Raw genomic sequence first — 23,629 nt, forward strand, 5'->3', positions numbered from 1 at the left:
TGCTGGAATTCAGCCACTTCACCCACCAACAGTGAAGCTGTACTTTAGATAGGATGTGCCATTAGGCACCAAGTAAATGTTCTCTTTGCCCTCCATAGCATCCGACCCTATGGACAACTCAGTGGCACTCCACACTTGTACATACTGTGATAGACACTGATCTTCCTGTCAATCCGCTGTGCTCATGAGAATCAAAGATGGCCCCTGTGGTGCTTTGAATGTGCTTGGCCCAGGGTGAGGCACTATTTGGAGGTGTGGCCCTATTGGAGTAGGTGTGGCCTTGTTGGAGGAGGTGTGGCCTTGTTGGAGGAAGCCCGTCACTGTGCGGATGGACTTGGAGACCCTGCTCCTAGCTGCCTAGAAGCTAGTCTTCTGTCTGCCTTTGGATCAAGATCTAGAACTCTCAGCTCCTCCAGTGCCATGCCTGCCTGGAAACTGCCATGCTTCCTGCCATGGTAATGGGCTCAACCTCTGAAGCTGTAAGACAGACAGACTGACTGACTGACTGACAGACAGGATGCCGTGCTGCATGTGTGTGGAGGTCAGACCTATTCTGTCTTGTGGAGCCGTTCTGTCCTTCTACCATGTGACTTCTGGGTCTTGAACTCAAGTCATCAGACTTGGTAACGAGAGCCTTCACCGGCTGGGCCATCTGACGGGCTCTCCAACACACTCTCTTAAGTTGTTCTTCTGCCATGTGCGCAAAACCTTCAACACACCCGCTAGGTGTTACGGTCTGCTGCACCGTCTGCAGTTGATTATCTTAAGCTGTGGTATTTGTGTTTCCATCTGTTCAGTTAATTGTGTCCGTTATTAATGAACAGATCATCCCACCATCAGACCCGAGAAAAGACACCCAAGTCTACCAAGAAGAGCACCTTGACTGTTAAAAGCATGGTGGCATCCCTGAACAGCCCACGGGAGTGGCACTAATTCTTTGTACTTTTTCTATTGGGGGGGGGATTGAATGGTGACACCAGGATCAGTAGAGCGCCCGTGGGAAAGCTCCCACTGTCTCTGAGACTATGGCAGCAAAATGGAGGTGTCAAAGCGTCACTTCAGACAAGCTGTCAGGGGCACCACATGGTACGAGTTCAGGTCTGTGGCTGTAACCCAGGAACTGTGTCAGCATGGTAGTGGGGGAGATTGCAGGTATCGAGCCAGCCTCTATTCTAGGCCACGAGGACATTTTCATAGTATAGATCATTGGTTCTAACAGTACTCAGCAACGGGAGAAAACTGCCTGCCTGGGAAGGGCCAGGACTCTGGGAGGACACTGTCTCCTCCCTCCTGAGAGTGGGCTTGTCCCACCCACCGGGAAGTTAGAGGTGCCCCTGGCTTCACTCCACCCCAGGAAGAGAGGGGTTCGAACTTCGTCCCTTCCCGGGTCCTCGTAGAGATCCAGAGGTGAAGTCAGTTTGATGTGTTGCAGTGGATGAAGCCAGCAGTTGACAGTTCCGTTTTGGCTCGAAGCGTGTTTCTTTCTTGTTGAATATTTACCATTTTATTTATTATTTACGAAGCACGGGGAAGGCTAATTTTGGTTTTGCAGTTGGGGACTGACTGCGTGGATTTTCCTTCTGCGGTAGAGGCTGTCTCAGCACTGACTTTGGGACTCTCAGGACAGAGGGACCACAGACTCCTGCCCTCTTCGGTCAACTTCTCTATTCTCTGTCATGGCTCCCTCCTCCAAGGCGGGGCACAGGAGAGCCGGGGCTCTCTGCAGTGTGCCAACACGTTCCACCCGTGCTGGTTAAGTCTTCTCCCTCCCTCCATTTCTCCAAGTCAGAAGGGGAAAGAATCCCACCTCAACCCAAGGGCTCAGTGCTGCTGGGCAGATCCCGGGAGATCCTTGGAGCCTGGAGTCTCATCTCCCACCCCTCCTCTCAGATTGATTAATTGACCTTTAAAAATGTAACCGGAAAATAAATCGCCTAATAAAATAAATGATCTTGCGTTCAATGGTGCCTGAAACTTACCAAAACCCAAAAAGAGCTAATGAAGCCTCAAGGAAACAGACTGAGGAAGGAAAGGCGTTAAAAGGACAATTGCTCAGACATCCAGTCTCCTCTCGAGCGCTCCGCTGGGGCTCCCCAGGACAAGAACTGCCACCAGGCCATGTAGTCCAGATGTCACAGACAGGATCCCAGCAGGACCATCCACCCACCTGCCTCGCCACCGCCGCCGCCGCCACCGCCAAAGCACAGCTGGCAGTGACAACATCTGGGTCTTGAGTTCCCCGGTCCTCAGCAGCCCTGGTGCTGAGGTAAAAAGCAGCAGGTGTCCAGAGGAAGTTGAGCGACCCTATCTAGAGCATCTCCAATCCTACAGAAGGACCGCCGGGTGAAGGTTTGGAGGGGGAGTCTTCAAGAGCCACGGAGAAGCTTGGCAGGAGAGTCATGGCAGCTTCTCCCTGCAGGACAGAGAGATGGACAGACATGATGGCGTACCCTTGAGAGCCAAGGCCATGTGCACATGGTGGAGACCTGGGAAAGCGAGACAGCCGCCCTGCTGAGCACTTAGAAGCTCTCAGGCATGTTGTATGTAGTTCACAGCCACAGAGGGAGAGTGGCTGTGGTGCTTATGGGTGGCAGTGAAGACTGAAAGTTAGACACAGGTGTGTGTGTGAGTCTAGAGTTGCCACTGATGCCACAGGGAGGACATCTGCAAAGGGAGGGGCTGGCCCAACCCTGCTCTGTCATTGGCTCTGCACATGCCACAGCTCTGAGGTGCCAGAACTGGACACTGACCCACGAACAGAGACCACAGAGCTCAGCGGGTGTGGGGACACAAGGGGGTGTTCCACACACTTTTCGGACGTAGCTTCACAGAGGAACTCTGTCCCTTTCTCTGGAGAAAGGAGACAGGGAGCCTGCAGGACTCTGCCCACTCCTCAGAGCCCTCAGCTGATGTTAGTCTGAGTCCTTGTACTGGGGAAATGCTAGTCCTGAGTATCAGTGCACAGCCGTATCTGTATGTCCTCCCAGTGACCTTCCAAGCCCAGCAGCGGCCCAGGGACCCTCGAATGCTGAAGCTGGCACTAGAATGAAGGCTCTTGGGGGATTTGCTGGTTGGTTTTTGTACTCGACACAAGCCAGAGTCATCTGGGGAGTGGAACCCTCAGTTGAGAAGATGCCTCCATCAGATTGGCGCACGGGGAAGCCCGTAGGCATTTTCTTAATGAATGATTGATATGGGCAAGCCAAGCCTACTGTGGGTGGTACCACTTCTGGGCAGGTGGGCTCCTGGGATTTATAAAAAAATAAAGCTGAACGAGCCAGGGAGAACAAGCCGGTAAGCAGCGTCCCTCCCTGGCATCTGCTTCCGTTCATCACCGTGTGCAAACCAAATTCATCCTTCCCTCCCCATGTTGCTTCTGGTCATGGTGTTTACCTCAGCAACAGGAAAGCATTCTACAGTGGGAGAGAACACTTCTCTCACTTAGGTGATTCTTACTGAGTCTTCTTTTTACACTAATATTTTAATTTATATGCGCGTGACTGTTGTCTGTACGCGCTCCACCTGCTTGCAGAGCCCGTGGAGATCATAGAGCCAGAAGAGAGTGTGGAACTCTCTCGAACCGGAACTACAAACCAACGTGAGCGCCTGGCAAAGGTGTCGGGTCTCCAATCTGGGTCCTTCATAAGAGCAGCAAGTGCTCTTAACCACTGAGCCGTCTCTGCAGCCCCTAGATGTGCCTCGTACCCACCTGGTCCCCCTCAGACCCATTGGGAGATTCACAACAGCTCAGTGCATATAACGTCGATAAATCTCTCAAGAAGGTGGGTGGATGCCACCTACATGGCCCTGCAGACCTGAAGCAAACTCCACTCGTCCCTACACATTTCCACTCTCTCGTTTTATAGGCAGAGCTTGGACGGAGTGAACAGCAAGTGCTTTAGCTTGAGTCCCATCAAAGGCTGTAATGAGAAACCCATAAGTCTTGTAAATAGGCGATAAGACAAGTCTTTAAAACAAATGGGGTAATAACTTAATCACACGTAAGGCGGAGGCGTGAGGACAGGGCTGGCCGTGACTGAGGCGGCTTCCTGGGATCCAGGAGGCACTGATGCGTACTTCCAAAGGTTTCTGGACCCCCTCAGGGAAAGAAGCATGATATATAAGCCACAAGCAGACACAGACTCAAATACCTGACCTATCCTGACCCTTTTGGAAGACCCGAGAGAGAAGTACCTTCCAGGAAGCCCACTGAGCTCATGGCTCAGTACTGAGCAGTTGTTTGGGTCTGTCTGACTGCAGGACCACCATGCTCTTCCTTACGAGAAATCCCATCACTCTGGAACATGAGGACATACTCTGAGGCCATGGCTATACCCTGCATCTGCCTACAATATGCAGCCCACAGCCTCTGACACCTTGATCCAAGGCATCACTTCTCATGGACTTCCTCCCAAGCTCAGCTGCTCACCCCCACTCTCCAGCCCAGCCCGATCTTCATCCTCACAGCCCTCAGTGTATCCGGGCAAAAGACTCGCACTCCACACTCACTCCTGAGCCAGAGACAAGAACATCGCTCTATTTTAGAGATGGACAGAGAAAGTGGCTTTGCCAGAACCCAGTCACATTCACTGCAGCTCTGTCACCTGCACAGCCGGGATCTGAGGATGCAAGGCACGGGTGCAGACTCTGGCTCAGAGCACTCTCAAGCTCGCTGGAGAGAGATGGGATTTTTTTCCGTTTGATAGTTTTGGACCAAGGCTTATCGTAGATAATTGAGTTCGGAGGAGGAGAGGTGGACGGGGCTGACGGTGGTGGCGTTAGGCTGACTGAGTCAAGGATATGAGAACTGATGAAGAATCTCCAAGGCGAGGAGTAAATGTCTGGGATAGAGGTCTTGAGTCTGTCCTCCCACAAGGACAATGCCCTGAGCATCTGTGAGGCACCACCTCTGCTGGGCACACGGCCTCTCCACCTTGCAAAGGGTCTGAGGATCTCCGGGGAAGACACCAGCTCTAAGCCCATAACTCACACTCAGTAGGCAGATGATTTTTCTTCAGAGGCATTGGGGTAAATAAAGGCTTAATGAATCAAGCCTTTGGAATTGCTGTTGTTCCTTTAATTTGTAGTTTACAAGGTTCTTGTAAATTAAAAATGGGAAAAGAAATCCCTTCCCATCCCGCATGTACCTCCTCCGGGCAGGAACAATTTGGTTGTTTTGATTTTCTTGTCCCTAAAGCCCTTATCTCTTTGAAAAATTATTCCTTAATTTTTATGAGGTGGCTGGAAAGACCAGCAAACTGAATGACTGCTCCGTATCTTGTCCCTCTTCTCCCCGGAGTTCTCCGTGATCCGTTATTGCTCCCCGGGTGGGGAATAAAGGTAGAAGTACTCACCTTCAATTTACTGTTTGCAATAAGCAGGGATTCATCAACATCGCCCCTTCCCCCGATAAATTATGTTTACTGCCAGACTCCCACTGCCATGAGCAACAGCCATGAAAACACCCATGTCTGGAGGATGTAATCACACGGGCTTCGGGGACATGAGTGAACTGGGAACTGGGTGTGTAGAGGAGGGATGCTGGGTAGGGGTCAGGGCCACCGGGCGGGAATCAGGAACACAATCTTCCTGGCCCTTCCACAGGAACCTAAGAGAAGCCCAAGAGGGCTCAGCAAGAAAATGACCAAGAGGTAAGGCTCACACAAGCCCTGGGGCAACCATCTTCCTCCCACCTGTATCAATGTGGGGTGAGGCTAAAGACAGAGACGTGTGTCAGGCTGCTCCAAGGCCCAGAGACCTTCCCTACGGCACATACTCAAGAAGAGAGCTTGATTGTTCTCTAATCTTTGGGATGTACACACTACAAGCCTCTCTCTCTCTCTCTCTCTCTCTCATGTGTGTCCATGTGCATGTGTGTGTGCATGTGTGTACACACATGAGTGCAAATGTGTATGCATGTGTGTGCATGTGTGTGCACATGTGTGATCATATGTGTGCACATGATTGTGTGCATGTGTGTATGTGCATTGCTTTGTCTGTCATCTATTTCTGTCTCCTTCTGCTTCTCTGTCTCTTCTACTCTACCTGTATTTTTCATGTAAATCGCTATCTCTAGTCTCCGGGACTCTCCCTTTCTCCCTCTTTGTCCTTCTCTCCCTCTTTCTGTATCTCTCTCTTATCTCCCTGTCTTTTCTGTCTTCTCTCTTGGTCTCTGCACCCTCTTCTCTTTCTTTATATTGTGTGACTCATTCCCCCCCCCACACACACACTGTTCCCTCTCTCCTTCCCTCTCTCCTCTCCCTCTCCCTGCCCCACTTGAGAGTGACATGAAGCTTCTGGTGGGTGATCTGGGAGAGCATTGAAGACTCACCATCTTGCTGAGCCAAGGGAGTCATGGGATCCCTGGGCCAAGGGAGTCATGGGATCCCTGGGCCAAGGGAGTCATGGGATCACTGAGCCAAGGGAGTCATGGGATCACTGAGCCAAGGGAGTCATGGGATCACTGAGCCAAGGGAGTCATGGGATCCCTAACCCAAGGGAGTCATGGGATCACTGAGCCAAGGGAGTCATGGGATCACTGAGCCAAGGGAGTCATGGGATCCCTGAGCCAAGGGAGTCATGGGATCGCTCCTTCAGGTTCGTGGTGGGGTTTGTTTTCAAGGAAGGTGGGTAGGAAAACTGTTCCATCCTGCTGGGGATCTTGTGGAGTTTCATCACCTTTATGACTACTTAGAGCCATCACTGGCTAAGAACTGGGTCCTGTCATTATCACTCCCAAGAGCAGGCATTGCCGGATATTCAGGGGCCCAGCCTGGCATCTCTGATAGTTCTAATTAGCTTTTCAACACAGCAGCCACAGCGTTTGCTACTGTGACATCTCCCCGTGTTCCACAGCATCACACACTGTGAGAACAGGTCCAGGAAGAGCTACATCTGGTTTGCCTGTTTGTGTTTTCTCCTACCAACAGCGCCCTCCACCAACCAAATGCAGTTTGTCCGTCCCTTCAAACTAAAGGGTGCATGATCCTCAGAGTCTAGTACACACCGTTCTTGCTGAAGACCTGAGTTTGCTTCCCAGCACTCATGACTGGCAGCTTACAAGCACCTGTAAGTCCAGCTTCAAGGGGCCTGATGCCCTCTTCTGGCTTCTGAAACTCATGTGCACATACCCACACACAGACTCAGAGTTAAAAAGTAAAATATTTAAAAATAAAAATCAAAGCATGTCACCTTGGAGTGTGCACTCAAAGGACACAGTGTCAACAGGTCACAGAGACACCTGCTGCCTGTGTTTCCTGCCTCAGTATTCACAACAGCCAGATACTCTGAGTCAGTCTAAATGTCATTGACAGGAGCGTGGGAAATAAAACATGGAAGCAGGAGGATCAGGAATTCATGGTCTTCTTGAGCTACAGAGAGAATTTGAAGCCAGCTCAGACTACACGAGATCCTTTCTCAAAACAACAAATAAGCATGTGTGTGCGCACGAGCACACACACACATACACACACTCTCATGCACACATATACATACACATGCACACAGACATATACACACATACACATATACACACATACACACATACACACATACATATACACGCAGTCACACACAGATATATACATACACATACATATACACACATAGTCACACACATATATACATACACATACATATACACATAGTCACACACACACAAACATACACACAGTCACACACACATACACACACACAGACACACACATACACAGATACATACACACATACACAAGTATACACACACATACACATGTACACACACATACACATACATAAACCCATACACACATACACATACCTACACACACATACACACAAATACACACACATGCACACACATGCACACATACACATACACACATAAGCATGCACATAAACACACATACACATACACACACATGCACTGGAATATTATTCAGCCACAGAAAGACCAACATCCTATCATTTGCAGCCAAACGGGACGAGCTGGAGGACATTATGTCGGGGTTTTTTAAATTAAATCCCAGAGACCTCTTAGAGTCACAGGGAGGCAGGAGGAATCTTAAAGGCATGTTAATAAGCATATCATGCAAGCAAAAGAAAGGGAATCAGACTCTTCAAAGGAAATTCTGTACCAGAAATAACTCACAGCCCACTACCTGCCTATGTAATGGGCAACGTTTGTTCAGCTGCAAAGACAAAAGCTGTGATCTGATAGCCTTAGCCTTAAGTTTTAGGGCGAACCTATGGTGACTCTTGAAAGTTCGGTTACACTTTCAGTGTGGGGTGAGGGTGCTAGCACAGCCGGCCACAGAAGCAGCGTTAAACTTACTCCCAAGGTGCAAATGCAGGCGGGGAAGAGCCTCGTTCTTTTGCACGAGGCCAGCTCCCTAGAGCCCCGCCCCCGCCCCCCGCCCTGCCTCCGCCCCCGCCCCCTCCCCCCCGCCGCCGCATCGCTCCGCAGGTGGTGTGGCAGCGTGGTTAGGATGGGAGCTTTGAAGTCTGCCTGTCTCAGATCCACTCCAGCCTCTGATGCTGGAAGCTTTGGGAGACTAGACAAATTATTCTGCTCCTCTCGGCCTGAATTTGGTCATTTGCATGTCACCAGACGTGAAGGCTCCAAGGATTAAATAGCACATTCAGGTAAAAGGCCTCAGTGCCCGAACTTTATAAATGTGTGATGTGATTGGCTGCTATTTTTACCTTTGTAAAGAAAAGGAAGGAAAAGGCCCTTCGGTTAGCTCCTTCCAGAGGCTAACACTGCCAGACAGGTCAGCCCTCAGCCAGAAACTCAGAGACCCTGTGCCAGCAACTGCCCCCAACCCCAGCCACTGTCTAGAGGTGGCTTTTCACAAAGCTACCCCCAGGACTTCAACCTTGACTGTCTCCACCTGGCCAGTGTCCACAAGGTGCTCTGGAAATCTGTGCTAAAATCGCCCCTGCTAATGGGAAGGGGCACTCTGCTCTGCGAAGCTAAGGGGAAGAGCTTTCATTAAACCCCGAGACCCCAGGGGACAGCACATCCCTCGGATTCCTCCGCCCACCACAAGCAAGCCACATGGTACATAGCAGGTCAGAAAATTAAGTGGTAGTTTGTACCTGACGAAATAAACGCAAGGCTGAGGTCTCATTAATTATCCTAACGAGCAGGCTGGACCCAGTCAGAGGGAGAGAGGCAGAGCTGGGGTGGCAATCTAAACGCACCGTGCTCCTGTAATTAGCTCATTCATAATTGAACACCCCGCTCCCGTCCGGTTAGCTCTCATTAGTCAAAATCACATCTGTCATAACGCCACAGGTTGCTTTCAACAAATTGGGCGGTTTGGTTCAAAGCTGTGTTTTTATTATTTATTTATTTATTTATTTATTTATTTATTTATTAAATTGTCCCATACAACGTGTCAAGAACTGGGACAATTTTCTCAAGATGAATGAATGGAGCTTGGTCGTGGTTTTTTTTCTTGAACAATGGTTAGAATGTTCCAGGCCCAGTGGTATTTCAAAGGGGCATGCTGTGCTGGGCGCTCACTACAGGCCAAAAAACTCCTCACTTCAGCAGACAAGACTGGCCCCCCACCCCAACCCGCAGTGAGCCCTCCCCAGAAGGCTTCCTCTTAGCCCCTCCCCTGCTAAGGAAGACCTTGGTGTTCCCAAGGCTCTTCTTCCAGGCCCTCAGCCCCAAGCTCTGGTCTTTCCCCTAGATTTCAAAGAGGGACACGGAGCTCAAGACCCACCCAAGACCTTACCCCAGAAATGAATCATTTGCTTGAGTCCAACTCACACCAACACAAAGTCACAGACACACTTAAAGCATTACCAGACCTTTTTGGGGGTTTTGTTTTGTTTTGTTTCTGTAATTTTTTCTTGTAACTTGATTGGCTGACAAGCCAAAGTTTTATAGACAATAAAACCCTTTGTCAGAGACCAAAGGGTTTGTCACAGACTTGTGAGAGATTCGAGAAGGATCTATGAACACCCCTGTACCAGGGAGCCTTCCTGGGGACTGTCTCCACCTTTCCTTACTGTGTATGCAGGATTCTTGAGAAGCCTGGCTGGATATCACAGCTGCTCTTGCTAGCCTGGCAGCTGGTAATGGCTGTTCTCTGGCTGCTGGCATGAGAGCATCTTTTAAAGAAGTGTCCATTCCCTTCCTAAATCCCTGGGGTCTCACCAGCTCTGTGAGGCGTCCCAGGCACCTTCTATCACATAACCCCAAGAGGGCGTGCGTTTTCCTTTCACAAAGAGCGACCTTCTCATCGAGAGCCCATGAACTCTGAACCCTGCAGCACAAGATGCTCACTAGCAGCACAAACTGCAGCTATAATGAAAATGAATGAATGAATGAATGAATGAATATGAAGCCTGCCTTCCTTGCGGTGGCTGTGACAAATTACAGCTGACCCTCCACCCCATCAGGCTCCTCGTCTGTGGACTCAATCAGCCAGAGATGGGAAATGTTCAGGAAGCGAACATATACTCCCAAACACTTAGAGACCCTTCCTCCTGACACGAGCCTCTAGGCACAGGGTAGCTTCAGAGTTCTTTCACTGTAGCAGACAGCATTGAAAAATCTATAGATGATACAGACTTCAGGGCAGGGCGGTCAACCCAGCTACTCTGGAAGTCGAAGCAGGAGAATGAAGGAGTCCAGTTCAAATACAATGTAGCAACCCCTCTCCTCAAAAGAAAACAAAAACCACTAAAGTGTAGAGCAGGATTTGTTTTGGATTACAATGTAAGCGTACACGCCATCGTGGGGGAGTGGGAGGGGCAGGCATGGGGGCTTGTGGCACAGCTACATCATTTCTAAGTATTTGACGATTTGGTACCTGTGTGGGATCCTGGAGCCAGTGCCTTCCGACAGGGCTACTCTTCCAACCCTCCTGCCCACCTGGATCTTCCAGAAAGGACTTTTCTTTCTGGAGATGAAATAGGAAACCTTCGGAAAGACCCAAAGAGGAGGCGGACCTGAGGCTGTCTGAGTACGGCTATCTGAGACCTCTCTCCTGCCCATGCCCCGTGGCCACAGGCTCCAAGCTCCAACTCTGGTTCTCAGCCTTCAGCCTGGAACCTGGGGGCTCTTGGGCTCAGTGGGCAGTGCCTGTGCCTGGATGTGTTAGCCCGAGCACACTCTCATGAGATTCCTTTATTGATGGTTCTTCCTTGGGGGATGTTCTAACAGAAACCCTTTTAGACGTTGTACTGGCTGGTTTCATGTGTCAACTTGACACAAGCTGGAGTTATCACAAGGAAAGGAGCCTCCCTTGAGGAAATGCCTCCATGAAATCCAGCTGTAAGGCATTTTCTCAACTAGTGATCAAGGAGGGAAGACCCAGCCTATGGTGGGTGGTGCCATCCCTGGACTGGTAGTCCTGAGTTCTATAAGAGAGCAAGCTGAGCAAGCCAGGGGAAGCAAGCCAGTAAGTAACAGTCCTATATGGCCTCCGCATCAGCTCCTGCTTCCTGCCCTGTGTGAGTTCCAGTCCTGACTTCCTTTGGTGATGAACAGCAATGTGGAAGTGTGAGCTGAATAAACCCTTTCCTCCCCAACTTGCTCCTTGGTCATGATGTTTGTGCGGGAATAGAAACCCTAACCAAGACAGATGTTTTTAGTTTACATGTACAGGTGTTTTGCCTGCTTGTACACTGAGCACTATGTGTATGTCTGGTACCTGAGGAGGCCAGAAGAAGGTATCAGATGCTTGAAACTGGTATTATCAATGTTTGTGAGCTGCCATGTGGATGCTGGGAAGAGAGCCCAGGTTCTCTGCAAGAGCAGCAAGCGCTGTTCACTGCTGAGCCTTCGCTCCAGGGCCTGTTCTGACATCTGAAAGCATGGGGTGGGAAGATCTCCAGCCCTTCCCAGCTCTGGCTCTAACCATCAAGAGCTACAGACTCATGTCATTCATTCTCTGGCTTCCTAAAAGATGGCCCCCATCTTGATACTACAACCTTGCTGGAGCCCTCCCTTTTAAGTCTCAGGAGCAGGAGGATGCCAGAGTAAGGTTGACACAGATCTAGCCTCTCCAGAAGAAACTGTTCCAGACCATGCTGCCCCAACACACAGTAGAGGACTCTCAGGCCGTGGCTCAAGATGCAGAAGACCATTTTGCTGCCCAAACTGCTCAAAGGCAGGCTGGCCCTACCCTCTAGGGAAAGCCAGGCCAGCTGCTGGTCCAGAGTGGGCTACCAGCAACCCTGTACCCTAGGACTCCAGCATCTCACTCTGAGAACCTCTGAATAGTCCCCGTGTGTGTGTGTGTGTGTGTGTGTGTGTGTGTGTGTGTGTGTGTGTGTGTGTGTGAAGATAGGATCACTCACTGAACCTGGAACTCACTGGTCTTCAGTAGACTGGCTCACTCACTAGCCCCAAGCCTTCTCCTGTCTCTGACCCTTCAGCACTGGATCACGGATGTATACCAGCTTTTTTAAAAAAGTGTATTTATTTATTATATATAAGTACACTGAAGTTGTCTTCAGACAAACCAGAAGAGGGCATCAGGTCTCATTACAGATGGTTGTGAGCCACCGTGTGGTTGCTGAGATTTGAACTCAGAACCTCTAGAAGAGCAGTCAGGGCTCTTAACCACTGAGCCATCTCTCCAGCCTGTATACCAGCTTTTTAAGTGGCTTTTGATCCCAGAACTCAAGCTTGATGCTTGCAAGGAGAGTGATTTACTAAGTGGGCCATCTCCCTATTTCGGGTGCTTCGGGGTTCTGGGATTTGGAGTCCTTCTCCTACTATCTCCACTGACTTGTGGGTCTTGAAACATGAGCCCTCCCCTTTTCCTACCTGGACAGCCCCTCTGACTTTTGCACCAAATTTTAGCACCAAAGGCAGAACAGTCACAAGGCAGGGCTCGGGACTGTGGAATCAGCCTGAACTGCTGAAAGTATCCTCTCTCGGAATGATCAGCTGTGCCCTGGAGAACAACCTCAGGGGTCTGGGGTGAGTCAGCCCTGGCCCAGGAGAACGTGCATAGCCTAGAGGTAGACACGTGATTCCCAGCAGGAAGTCAGGATAAGGCCAGACAAAATATCTCTTTCTAGCTCCAGATCCTGACAAGCAACGGCATTGCGATCACTTATTAAGGAAATCAGTCTTCCCAATTCAATTCCAAGCTAATTGCCTTGTGGAGACCACAGTGGGGCCAGCGCTGGCAGCCGCCCATAGCCCTGACTTACACCGAGCTCAGCAGCTCACTCCCATACCACCCAACCGGCTTCTGCAGGAATGGAGGGAGAGGGAACAGAGCCTCCCACTACATCTGTGAGGTGAGAGCCCAGGGTACCTTCGCCTTCCAGCATTTTCATCGTGTCCAGGATAGACTGGGTGCCCACTAGACCCCAGGGCTCTGAGACCCAGGCAGAATCCCAGCTTCCGTTTCGTCGCATCCAACATGAAGCGTGGCAGAGGCCTAGACTTAAAAATCACCTCACCGTGGACTTCACTGTCTGGCCTCTTGCTGCCACTGTTAGTAACACTGTAATCCCAAAACGGGCATTGCTGTCCCCCTTACAAGGACTTCTGAAACGCAAGTAAAGGCATTGAGTGAGATCTCTTGGCTTGGTCCTGCATAATTTGCATATGCAAATCGCCAGCCTCCCCTCACTGGCTGCCTGGTAACCAACTCCCGGAAGTGTTTTGACAGATCATCTCTGCACTGCTGTTTACAAGGCAGGGTGCAGAGTGCCCTGTACCTTCTGTGGATGTCTCCCTTTCTGAAGGGGTCTCTGAGTGCACCACTCAGAGACCCCGGATCTGCAAAACCCACAGATCAGAAGTTCAAAGTCAGAGTGCCGAAGAACCAGTCTACAGAGGGCTCCTCAGTCCTCGGTCACCTCCCTACATTTCCCCCTGAGTAAAGGGGCCAGGCACAGAGTCTGAGGTGTCTGTTATGAGGCTGTGTATTCCACCCCCATGACTTCACGGCCCTCAAGCTCCCATCTCCAATGCTATCCTCCTGGTGTCTGATTTCATCATGTTTGGGAGACACAGTCACGGCATCCACCTTTGGTGCCATTTTCGCAAAAGCAAATGAGGAGAGGGGGCCTGGCTGCTGTGCTGTCCGTCACTGTGTTCGAAGCCTGTGGCCCTTCCCCTTTCGTCTCCAAGGGAGTCACCTAGTTCAGTTGACATCTAGCCTGCTGGCACATCAACCCGTCAGAGGCCCACAGTCGCCCACAGCTGTCTATGAGTCCAACTGTCATCCTACCATCTCCTGCTCCAGCCCTGAACCCACAAGAACCCCCTTGGCTCAGCCACAAGAAAGAACACTTGCCAAATTTAAGAAATACACAGAAGGGCCAGTCTCCCAACTGGAGCAGGTCACATGTGCATGGAGACAGGACACGGTTTCCCACTCACCAGTGTATGTAAAACAGAACCATGCAGAAGAAGGTTCCACAGAACAGGTGGGAGTAGTCCCTTGACACGGAGACTGGCGTACCTGCTGTCTAGAGTCACTGCTCTGAGGATGCACCATAGCTTCTACTGCAGTAGAGAAGTGCCTGAGGTAGATGTTAATGTTTTCCCAATTGAACCCCAGGATTTTTGAAAGAGAGGAGAGATGCTGGGGTGAGGGTTAAGTCCTCATACACACCCTGTCCCTGAACTTCACCAGGCCATGATTACCATGCAGTGAAGATACTGTTCTTCCTCCTGATGTCTGATCCCTGAGGATCTCCCCTCTCCTCCAGTGAACCCAGGCATGTATATGCCAGTGGAAACTATCTTCCTGCATGGACACCCACTGTTTCAGTCTATCACCTCTGATCTCTGAGGTCCCTATGACATCTCCAAACGAAAGAGGCTTCAGTCTGTGTCCCCGCCCGCGGGGACCCAGTTATTCAGGGTCCCGAAGAGGCTTTCTACCTGTGGGCCAAAATGGGGGTGAAGAGAAGAAGGAGACCAAGCAAAAGTTCTGTTGTCAAGGTCTCGTTTATTGGGATGAACATTGCAGCTTTTAAGGCTTTCAGGTAGGGGGAGTGACCTTTGTGAAATATGAAGGAGGGGGAGATGAGGGTATAGGCAGTGATAGCTGGAGGCAAAGAAGTCAGGCGATGAGGTCAGGTGGTGGAGACACTGGGTGTTGACTGAGGAGATAACTGGTATCTGCTCGAGCTGAGGCATCCCTTGAATGTTATACTCCTGTGCCGTAAATTCATGGGAGAGGCTTTATCCAACAATCTTAAGATTTATAGCAGTCATCTTCGGGGTGAGTCTCTGTGGCCAAACAGCCCAGAGTCACTTTGAACCATGCAGTCAAAAAGCGGCTAGGCCCAAATCCAATATGGCTCCGTGCATCTCCCCCATTTTTCTTTAAAAAAAAAACCATTAGGTGGAAGTAGTGGTCTGAGAGAGATCAGACATGCCTCACAGAGTGCCCAGCTCGGCCATGGCAAGCCACTCTCGCAGTTAGGACTGCACCCCAATGGCTAGGAATGAACTTATGCTGTAACACACCGTTCTGGGCTATACGTGTGTGTTATTGGGGGAGAAACTGGGCAGAGGAGCATTTGACCGGCCCGCACGTTTAAACGGGGTGTAGCCACCTCTGTCTTAGGATCGACCTCTCAAACCCCAGCCTCTCTGTCATAGGACCACCTTGTCGCCCTCAAGGCTCCATGTCTAGATTGGTCAAGGGTCAGAGGAAGTTGCCCGTCACTGAGGAAAGCTACATTGGATCATCTTCTCATTCCTCTTACTTGAGCCCAGGGGCGATGGAGCAGGAGCCAGATGGCATTAATATAAGAGATTGTGCCTCTCCCAATAAGTAGTGGGCACCTCATCTGGTTCTCCTCAGCTGCTATGGCCATACCACCAAGGACCTAGTCAAGCCTCTCCTGTAATAAAATTTAGAATTCCCAATTGTTAGCAACTACTCCAGAAAGTTCACCCACTGTGCTTGCTTAACAATAGATTGGGAGAGGGTAGCTCCAGACACTGCAGACACAATGGCTGCAGCGGTAAATGGCTGCTACAATAGCAGCGAAAATAACAAGATCTTTCCCAGGACAGTTCAGGATCGGTCATTCTTCTCTGGAACAACCAGCAGGCAATGGAACCATGTCTGAGATCTGCAGAATCAGGGCAGAGTTCCCTAGTCCACAGCAGCTTCCACCAAGCAACAGTGCACAGAGGGTCGGAGCGCAGGCCGTGGTGGGACGGGACACAATGACTGCAGCAACGCCAGAATTTCTGTGATGACAAAAGATGAGTGGGAATCCTCCATATTCCTCCAAGGACACAGGAATGACTCCAGGGACCCGAACCAGGAGAGCTGAATCTTCATGCTCCCAGGATCAGCAAGTCTCACCAGCCACTCGGGCAGCTGGCACACTCCTGTAGCATCCTGTAGAAAAAACACAAAGATTCCCTCTTCCCCATATAAAATATCTGAACAGGATCATGCCAATATGTGGATCTTTCTATTTCACCTTGGCAGAAGTATGCCTAGTTGTAGGGTGCCATAAACTCAGTGTTCCTTGGCATCCAAATTTTAAAATTGAAATAAAAGGAGCATATTTTAGCATACAGGGATAACTCCCCTTTTTATTTATTAAAATATTGTTAAAATATTATTTATTAAGATAAGTCCTTGAGGATTAAATTGAGGACACTGAGCACTTGTATTTATAAATTGACTTTTATACCAAATTATTGTCTCCAGCATTATTGTTTTGGATATATAAAGAATGAGATTTTTTGACTAACTGTTTCTATATAAGGCCTATAATCTGCCTGGTATCATTGTCCTCCCTTGCTAAGTAAGGTGTCCAGGCAATCCAGTTTGAGTTCTTAAATGGCCTATAAAGGAACAGTACTTAGTGCTCTTAACCACTAAGCCATCTCTCCAGCCCCTCACCAGCTTTATTTACCTAAACATAAGCATTAATTAGAGATGCCAAATCCTATAAATACTGTACTAGAAATCCCTGAGCCGGCAAGGTGAGGCTGGGAGTTGAAAGTAAGCAAATGGAGTCTTCCTCTTTTCAAGAGGGTGTGTTATCAACTCCATTACCATTTTCAAAGAGCTGGGTCTATGGTTTTGTTTAGTTGTCTGAGCCAGAGCACTGAAAGGACAGTGAGTTGTCAGACAATTTACACTGAAATCACTCACTGATTTCATGTAGAAAACTTGTCTCTAATAAAGCATTAAGTAATTGAAATCAATCGTAAACCACAAGCCACACATTGGCTATCAGTATGTGAATTGAAAGCTTGATTTTTTTAACATTATAAAAACAGTGGCTAAAGCCAGGAATTTAATAATCTGTGCTGAAGCAGCAGAAACTCAAGAGAATAAACAAGTGATCCAATCATACATGTAGCCTTTTCATTAGATGAACCACCTATAAATACAGTAAGCGCATTTCCTATGGGTTGTATGCACAAATATACAGGAAATACAAAAACATGTAAAGAGTAAAATTATCAATTTTGCTTGAAAAATTTGTATATGTAATAGGCCAAATATCAGTATTTTGTAATAACCAATTAACTGTTGTTTGGCTTTTTAAAATACTTCCATGACTCTAGCCTACAATTCTGTATTAACACAACTGAAGCTTTATCTCCAATGAGGATAACAAACAAAGACCTAAGTCCTCTGGTAAGGTGAGGTACTTAGCCAACTAACATATCCTTAGTAGCTTAAAATTAGTTTTAAATACTCTTTTCTGGAGTAGTCTAACAGCTACTCCCCAAATATTAAAGCTCATTTAGAGAGCAAAAGTTTGCAGTAAAAATTTCTATATACACTTAAAGATTTAAAGTTCTAACTTCTTACATTGAAGAAGCGACAAAATTACATAATATAAGGCTATTAGCCATTCTTTAGTAAAAATTTTAATGATATCACTTTATGGGCTCTCTAAAATTATAAGCAAGCTCACAAAATGAAAACTCACAATCGCCAGGACGTAAACAAATTGTATAAAAATAATCCTCTAAATCTATCTTGAAATGGCAGTTGGATAAGCAAACAAGCTGTAATGCTCTCACAAGTTTTAAAACCTCATCAATCCTTTTTAAATCCTGTAACAATCTCTACCTGTTTGATTTTTTTCTTAATTATAAATAAGTTTGAGTTAGTCAATGTAACACTGACAATCTTTAATCACAATCTTTAAGATCTCTTTGTAACACCAGAGCACAACCACAACTTTGGAAAGTCACCTGAGTTCTGAGTATGTGACTAGGCAGCTGTTCTTGGGGCAGTGGAATTAGCATCAAAATACAGTAACTTTAGGGCAAACCACACCTTTGGCTATGACTGCCAATTCCTACATGTGAACGCACAATGGTGCGGTCTCCAATACCTCAACAAAGAGACATTGCCCTAAAATCTTTTAGAAGCCTGGTTTTTAGAATAAGAATTCCATAAAAATATTACCTCAATTTGGACCTGTTTCCCTAGGTTGGCTCATATCCAAATTACAGTTTTAAGCCAACTTTCTGTTACCAATGTTACACCTTTTAAGCTGTGAAGCTCCTGGTGTCTTTAGGATCAGCTAGTATAAACATTTAGCCAGCCCCTGGGGAGCTTGTCCAGCAGACTTAGGCTTCTAGCTACAGATGTAGGCTCCAAAAGCAAATTGAAACTGTTCTTTATGCATTGTTCCCTTCTTGAAACGAGTTAAAACCAAGTCAAGGTGTGAACGACTGGCAGATAAAGTTTTTATCATTTTTTCTTTTGAACACGAAACATAAAACATTTAAACAACGAGAAACAAAGACCACAGACATAAACTGACAGACATGGATAGCTTGGTGCACCAAGGACACACAATAGACATAGAGGGAAAAAACTAGATGGTGTCCCACGATAGGGACCCACATATCCTACCTATGGAACCCAGAACTAGAAATAAGCATTTCTCCAATAGGAGCCAGCAGAGAGGCAGGACGTCTCCTGCCTTTCTTCTGTTCCCAGGAGAGCCCTGAAAAGTTTTTCTCTTTCTCCAAAGCATCCGTGGAGAGTCCGGGAGGACTGTTTTTCCCAAACCCATTCTCTCTCATGTCTAGGGTGTAAACTATCTCTAGTCAGGATCCAAAGACTAAAATATAACTCTAAAAGAACGCATATGCAAAAACACTTTACCATTACCTTGTCTCTTTTTTATTACAAGTTTTACTTAAGCTAGCCCCACACTGCTTAAAATTAACCAGGGACACCTTTCATCAATAAAACAAAAAAACTTGATTAAATCCTTTTTCTTAACTCTTAATCCTCTCTCCCTGAGTGAGCGCTTGATCTCTCCTATGAAACAAGCCTCCTAAATCCATACCTTCCCCATGGCAATTAGACGACAATTATTCGACCGGTCCTTACCTCCCTCTCCAGCGACGAACGAGCGATGCGGCCTGAAGAGTCCTTGATTCCCGCTGCAGCTCTCTTATCTCCATCGTCCTGTAGTCGGCCTTGCTTCGGGGTCCCTGTGTTCGGGCGCCACTTGTCCCCGCCCGCGGGGACCCAGTTATTCAGGGTCCCGAAGAGGCTTTCTACCTGTGGGCCAAAATGGGGGTGAAGAGAAGAAGGAGACCAAGCAAAAGTTCTGTTGTCAAGGTCTCGTTTATTGGGATGAACATTGCAGCTTTTAAGGCTTTCAGGTAGGGGGAGTGACCTTTGTGAAATATGAAGGAGGGGGAGATGAGGGTATAGGCAGTGATAGCTGGAGGCAAAGAAGTCAGGCGATGAGGTCAGGTGGTGGAGACACTGGGTGTTGACTGAGGAGATAACTGGTATCTGCTCGAGCTGAGGCATCCCTTGAATGTTATACTCCTGTGCCGTAAATTCATGGGAGAGGCTTTATCCAACAATCTTAAGATTTATGGCAGTCATCTTCGGGGTGAGTCTCTGTGGCCAAACAGCCCAGAGTCACTTTGAACCATGCAGTCAAAAAGCGGCTAGGCCCAAATCCAATATGGCTCCGTGCAAGTCTGGCACCTGTCTGGCCAGATGTTGGAGAACCTTCCCTGTAGGATGAATTTGGGTCCCACTCTGCTCCAAGACAGGGCTCAGGCCGCTCAGGAAGGCTAGACTGGGGAAGTTGACCATGTTTACCCCACACCACCACAGGGTGGGTGTCAGGCCATAGGGCAGCCACAGGACACCGCTCCAGGGTTGGAAAAGCACAGTTTGAGCACAGGAAACAGACAAAGCTGGCTTGGAGGTCCCCAGGCCTGTAAGGAGGCCAGGGCCATCGGTTCTCAGGCTTTTGGGCATCCAGGCACTGCTGGGCTGGTGGGGGAAGAGCTGAGAATGGAGTGGGGGCTGAGGAGTTTGATCTAGCCCAGGGCTGGCTGATCCCGCATGGGAGAGTCCTTGGCTTGGCTGTGGTAGGCTTGAGCTTGGTGGCTGCTGCTGCTGGGAGCACAAGGAGTCTTTCTCTGGGATATTAGGTGTCGGCTCTGTAGGCGAAGGCCTTCTCTGTAGCTCCCCCAGGGTGGATCCCGATGAAAAGAAACAGTTCACGGTTTTAAGACATTTATTGTCCTGGCGGAAGGTGGATGAGTAAAACTGTACCCCACTTCTCAGGGTGGGTCTGAGATTAAATACCTTTTGCAGAGAGGAGTGTCTGGGAAGGAAAGTTTATTGGCTAAGCCTCCAGGCCTTTATGTACCTCATTATAATGGGGATCTGTCTTAAGTCTACTTGACCTGTGGTCATGTCCTCTACCTGTGGAAGGGCTTGGGGCATTGGTCTTACATGACTGATGGCCACAAATCTATGGAGGACTGTGGGCTAGTGACCAGCCTGGTTTCCTGGGAGTCAGGCCAAAAGCTTACCATCCCTTTCAGGGTCTCTGGGGTTTGAGCCTCCTCAACCGGGAACCACAGTGCCTTTCACTGTCCCACACTCCCTGGGTCCCTTAAGTAAGAAAGTTGTATGGCGGGGTTGGGGATTTAGCTCAGTGGCAGAGCGCTTGCCTAGGAAGCGCAAGGCCCTGGGTTCGGTCCCCAGCTCCGAAAAAAAGAACCAAAAAAAAAAAAAAAAAAGAAAGTTGTATGGCCACCGATAGTTGGGATCGAATCGCATGACATGCCTTCAGGATGAGCATTTCCCTTCGGTAGCTGCTAAAGCTGGGGCAGTGGAATTTCTCATGCTGTATTGAGACTAGGTATTTCCAGGTTCTTCGGACTTTGGGTCTCTTGCACAGTGATGACCCCATCAAGGCTATGGGAACCTTTGAAGTTGGACGAAACACATTTTGCATCATGATCTATCCATGAGCCTACAGGAGATCAGGGATGGAATGCTGCGGTTTAAATGAGAAATGTGCCCCTTCGTTACATGTATTTGAACACGTGGCCTGTTTGGGATGTCAGGGGACCTTCAGGAGGTAGAATCTTGCTTCAGGGAGGGCATCCTCAGGGGCGGGCTTTGAGAGTCTATAACCTCAACCCGGCTTCTTTCTCTCTCTCTCTTTCCCTCCCTCCCTCCTTCCCTCCCTCTTCCCTTTCTGTAGATGATTCATTCAGCCAGTTCTCTGTTCCACCAGGTCACCTCATGCTGGGCCTCCTCTGCTCATATGGACTCTCGCCCCAGAACCATAAGCCAAAATAAACACTTCCATCACTAAGCTGCCCTTGTTCGAGGTATTTGTCTCAATTTGGTTTCTCTCGCTGTGATAAAACACAATAACCAAAAGCGACCTCGGGGAAAGGGTTATTTCATCTTACAACATGGAGGTCACACCGAAGGAAATCAGGGCAGGAACTGAGGCAGAAGCCACGGAGCAAAGAATCCCGGAAGAGAGCCCAGGAGAGACTGTTGGTGAAGGCGCAGCCCAGTGGCAGTGGAGAAGCCAGTGGCATGCGACGCCCACGGGGACAGCGGCAACTGTGGAGTGGAACTAGTCCGAGCCTATGAGGCAGGCTCTGTGTGATGCGGTCGGCAGAGCCGGAGAAATGAAACCATCTAAGACATTGGTTCTCAGCCTTCACAGGGGTCGCGTATCTGATATCAGATATTTAAGTTATGATTCAGAACAGTAGCAAAACTACAGCTATGGAGCAGCAGTGGTGACAATTTCATAATTGAGGGTCACCAGAACACAAAGGGACTGGTCTAGGACATCTTTGAGACCCAGAAGATGGTGAGTTCCAGATATCGGGAATTAGCTATCTACGCTGTGGAGATCGGTTTCCTTTTATTTAAGTATTTCACTTTTATTTCATTCCTTTATTTTAAAAGAATCCACAGGGAAAAGACTTGGAGTATTTTTAAAGAGACTTGGGGCTTTTAAAGAAGTTTTGGATTTTAAAGAGATCTCGTGCTTTTTAAGTGAAAAAAAAAATTTAAAGTCTGTGAGACGTTTAAAAGTCATGCTATGTTTTTATAGTGTTACTAATGTGAGATTTGGGGGATGAACAAGAAAGGAAAAGTCACAGTTGGATAGCAGTGTGTGTGTGTGTGTGTGTGTGTGTGTGTGTGTGTGTGTGTGTGTGTGTGTTGTCCTTAGACAACGCATCTGGGAACTAATTGACAAGGGGTCTGTATTTCTTTTTGCAACCTGACACAAGCTTTATGAGGAGGGAACCTCAGCTGAGAAAACGCCTCCATCAGATTGGGCAGTGGAAAAGTCTGTGGGACAATGTTTTAACTGACGCTTGATGAGGGAGGTCCAATTCACTGGAGGCAGTGCCGCCCCTGAGCTGGTGGTCTTGGGATAAACAAGAAAGCAGGCTGAGGAAGTTCTGAGGAGTAAGACAGAGAGCAGCACCCCCTCCACGGCCTCTACCTCACGTACAACCTTCAGGTTCTGCCTGAGTTTTGCCCTGACTCCCCCCCCCCCCGCTCCCCCCTCCCGTGATGGAGTGTGAGCTGGCAGCGTGAGTTAACACAAGCCTTTTGCTCTAGGAGTTGATTTACTCATGGTGTCTACCACGACAAGAGAACCCTAAGACAGTGTCTGTCGAGGCAGCAAAACAGTAACTAACACAGCCTCTGTTGAAAGAGTTGAAGTTAGCATAAATCACAAAGTAACAAAACCAAGTCCAGGCCGGATACAAGGGAGCAGCGGGTTACAAGACCTGGAGTGCTCAAGCGACCTGGCCACTCCCTTAGACTTCTTCCTGTGGGCCCAGGAGGAGCGAGTGGTTGTTGTAATTGATAGGCTTGCGTTCTGTAAGCCTTTCTTCACCTCGAACGCCTTTGTCCTGTAATGTATCAGCATTTGAGCCCCACACACAGGCTCAGCCATAAACGTAAGGCAACAAAGAGGGGGTTTCCCCCTCAAAGTCCAATTCAAGGACACAGTTCACCCTCCTCCTGAACATGCACCTGAAACCAGTTCCAGCTGATCAGAACTGGTTTGAATGGAAACCAACCATAGGAGAGGAGTTACTTGGGAGGGTTTTAGGGCACTCTGTCACAGTGACCAGAAGGGTTTGGTGGAAGGGATGTATATGCAGGCCCATTGTAGATGGGGACTCCAGGTTACTAAGAACTTTGTGTGTGTGTGTGTGTGTGTGTGTGTGTGTGTGTGTGTGTGTGTGTGTGTGTGTGTGTGTTGAAAAATCCCACGCAGAGAGACCCTTACTTAAGTCTTGGGAAATCGCGGACCCCAGACACAGAGAGACCATTTTGGATGTAATAAGCAAAGGCAAGGTTTATTACGGAGACCTATTACAGAGATCTCC

This window comes from Rattus norvegicus, chromosome 5, assembly GCF_036323735.1.
Source record: "Rattus norvegicus strain BN/NHsdMcwi chromosome 5, GRCr8, whole genome shotgun sequence".
Lineage (NCBI taxonomy): Eukaryota > Metazoa > Chordata > Mammalia > Rodentia > Muridae > Rattus > Rattus norvegicus.